At 37.1% G+C, this 3,900-nt stretch overlaps 1 long non-coding RNA gene across 1 annotated transcript; it reads left to right on the top strand.

The window, feature by feature from the left end:
* Positions 1-973: 973 nt before the first annotated feature.
* Positions 974-3,012, top strand: LOC311284309. The gene is made up of 2 exons (XR_014626190.1): positions 974-1,090; positions 2,737-3,012. It is a non-coding gene; the product is annotated as an uncharacterized lncRNA (long non-coding RNA).
* Positions 3,013-3,900: the final 888 nt, after the last annotated feature.

The raw sequence follows: 3,900 nt of genomic DNA on the forward strand, positions 1-3,900 counted from the left end.
CTTTGTAAAAAAAGAAGTACACTAACACACTTCTAAATAGAGTAATTACTATGGAAATAAAATTCTTTAAAAGAATATACTTGAGTGCGAACTGAATTTTTGAACTGAATTGCATGTTAGTAACAATTAAATTAAAATGTATTGTAGTTTAAATTTATGTTAAATGCAAATAGTTGAGCTTAAGAGTTTGTTTGACGGACTTGTCACACATGACCAGAACTGAGGTAAAACTCAAACAGGAAGGTTTATTTGCAGATATGGCAGGGACACAATGCATAAACAGGCATTAACTTTGAATCTTTGTCTTACAGAATCGGTGAAACACACACACACACACACACACACACACACAAAGGGAACAACGCTGAGACGAGGGATGACTGGAAGACGACTTGGATGACGTGATGTCTGGAGATTGATTTGGATGAGGTAACAGCAGAAGCTAGCAAGGTAGTCAGGAACATAAAGCAGGTAAGCAGTCTACAGTATCAGACAACGGCTGCATCTGTAAACTTCACACAATCCCAAATCGTAAATATAAAAAAAAAAATATATATATATAAATTTCCGACTCTTGGTCATAGCCTCTAACGTGATACCCGCGATAGCCAATGAGAGCGAGCAAGCTTCACCAACCGGATGTTGCGTGCTTCTATAGCTGAAACTTGGCAGCCACAAACATGCCACGAAAGTGGAGTATTGAGAAAGATCACCCATATTCTTTTTATCTCCTTTGTTTTTCTTCCCGTAAGTCAAAACTCACACAAGTAGAACCAGCTGATGCGTGAGATCACGTCTCACTGACAGGTGTGTGGTCTCACGGATGAATCTTCTACTGTGTGCATTCGGAGGATTATAATGCTAAAAATCATTTGAAACTGCCTTTATGTCTGTGGTCTCCAACAGTTTTAAAATCTTTTAAGATTTGAAAATCATCTATTGTGTCCCAGGCCTTAGGTAGCTGACTCCTGGGGCTCGTTCTTCGTACGTCGCTAACTCAGTTAGCTGGATTTGATTGTTGACGATTTGGCATGATCTTGGATTGTTTGGTTCTTCGACGCTCATCCTGGACTTGCTGTCATAGCAACAGGTGCGCAATCTTAAACCTGCTCGGGAGCAGGCTTATTTCATGTAAACAGGATTAGACTGCGGCTCATAAACGGAGATGATACGGGAAGTCCAGCGCAGCGCGATAGTGCACTTTCTGATATTTTTTTTCCTCGTGACTCGTGAGATTGTCGTTTACATTATTAATTTGTTGGAAACGCACATTTATTTTCGACTTGTCGGAGTCACTACAGCACAAACTGTACCCTAAGATTAAAGGAGAACTCCGGTCAATTTTAACATTGAGCTCATTTTTTTGTACATTTGGAGTGCTGTCAATACAGAGAACAACGACAAAAATCGGTGTTGCCTACACCGAGTTATTCTATTTTTAAAATTTGCACCCTATTGACTTCAATGGGGCAAGTAGTAAGCCTGCTTTTTAGCCTCTTAACATCCTTTAAGTGTCATTACAAGTGCACAGAAAATGTGAGTGATTCCTTCCGAGTGAACACGGGTGGATCTGACTGCAGTAGATGTTAGAGATATTAATAAAAATGAAGTTAATTCAGCCAGCGCTCATACCTTTGTTTACATCCTGTTTTCGGTGGAAGGCCATAGTAATCGATTGTCGAGTTCACGCGCATAGGTTTAGTACCTATGATCACGCGCGTGAACTCGACAATCGACTACTGTGGACTTCCACCGAAAACAGGATGTAAACAAAGGTATGAGCGCTGGCTGAATTAACTTCATTTTTATTAATATCTCTAACATCTACTGCAGTCAGATCCACCCGTGTTCACTCGGAAGGAATCACTCACATTTTCTGTGCACTTATAATGACACTTAAAGGATGTTAAGAGGCTAAAAAGCAGGCTTACTACTTGCCCCATTGAAGTCAATAGGGTGCAAATTTTAAAAATAGAATAACTCGGTGTAGGCAACACCGATTTTTGTCGTTGTTCTCTGTATTGACAGCACTCCAAATGTACAAAAAAATGAGCTCAATGTTAAAATTGACCGGAGTTCTCCTTTAATTGCGAGTGGCTCTTTCCTTTACACTATTGGAGATGCGGAGAACTTGATGGAAAGTGCTGTTTGTCGTGTCATTCGGAGTTTACCTGCCGCTTTTAGGTTTAAAAAACAGTTTTAGTTTTTTTTTTTTTTTTTTTTTTTTGGCATTTCCAAGCCACTGAAGACCCAATGTAAATCAGTTTTTTTTAAGCAGCTTTTTATTTTTTTTATTTATTAGACTATAGCCTACTATTTATTAGACTATTTAAATATTTTTTTATGAAGATCATGCGATCATGACCATGCTGATTACAGTATGTCACTCAGGCTTATAGGCTAGACTGCCATCAAGGCCTCAATGAAGGGGATTATGTGAACAGAAAGGGGGTTCACAATGTAAATGTGCAGCCCAGTTACTATTGTGAATCTTAATATTCCAGATATTATTCCTAATAATATTATATCAAATAAAAAAAGGCAGTTGACTAAAATCTTCCATATCACAAATGTGAAAGCAAAATGGTCAGGATCTGTGTATGACTTAAGAATTTGCAGAGATTCACATTTATGCACATTATTTTAAAGTGGTAAGGAAAGTTCCACAATTAAATATCAAGCTCACTGTATTACATACACTTATGCTGATCCTAACAGAACTGCATTTCTTCATAGGTGATTATGACATGTTCCTGCCTGCAGACAGGTGTTTTAAGACCCCATTCCCTGACCCAAACCAGTTACAATGCAGCTCTGGCCAGGACAAGGGCACACAATGAAATGAACTTTGGCTAACTAAAGGGAAGATGTCAGTGTCTGAAAAGTCTGAGGGTTGCACACCTGACAGGGCCTGTGACATTGTTGCATTTGCATGTGCCATATTACACAACACTGCCAAAAAAAAAAAAATACACTTTTCATTAAATGTTTAATAAAAGACAAATATGCTTAGTTCCTTGAGTTTTATTTCAATTGTTCTTTGTAAAGAAAAGCCAGTGGTCAAGTGCCTGCAACAAGAGATATTAGACACATGCCTCATGCAACAAATAAAAAGGAAAAGTTGGCTATCCACTGGCCACCTGTAGGCCTATGTCTCCTCTGTCTGTGCAGACTCTTCTGTAGGCCTTTCTGTAGATGTGGAATCTTGCAACTTATATTGCAGCCATAAAGCATACAAGTATAAATTAAGTAAAGTTATTTATGCACTTGCAGGTAGGCTAGTTCCTCCATATGACAGTTATCTGAGAGGGTTTATTCACTGTCCAGTGCAATGGAAACAAATGGACATTACAAAGTCTTATACTTTCTTTCCTTTGGAAAGTTAGAAAATGTCCACTTAAGTTAACAAGTGTTGGTGTATTATGTAAAAGTGCACAAAAGAGGAAAACACAATGTCATTACAATGAACTACACTTGGGAAAAATGTGATCAATAACTCTTTTTGAACTCTTCTTCAATACATATTTTTACATTAACATAAGTTTATCAGTTTTTACTTCCACAAGTCAAAGCAATTCATCATTACTCAAGATTTAACAGCTGAAATGACTATATGGCCTTAATTTAATGCAGCAAAAATACAGTGTAGGCTACTAAGATCTTTTTTTTTCTCAGCCTTTTTCTTGATTGCTTTTATAAACAGACAACCATTTATTTAACAGTGCCTTTCATAAAAGAGACTATAATATAACTAAAAATTACCATTAGAATATTTTTGTACTTCACTTTTATTTGTTCCCATATTCTAGTGTGGTGACTCTGACATTACAATGAACAAAGTAATTATGCAATTATTAAAATACAAAAATATAGGCTAATAAGTGATAAAAACATCTAACA

Source organism: Rutilus rutilus, assembly GCF_951802725.1.
Source record: "Rutilus rutilus genome assembly, chromosome: 24".
Lineage (NCBI taxonomy): Eukaryota > Metazoa > Chordata > Actinopteri > Cypriniformes > Leuciscidae > Rutilus > Rutilus rutilus.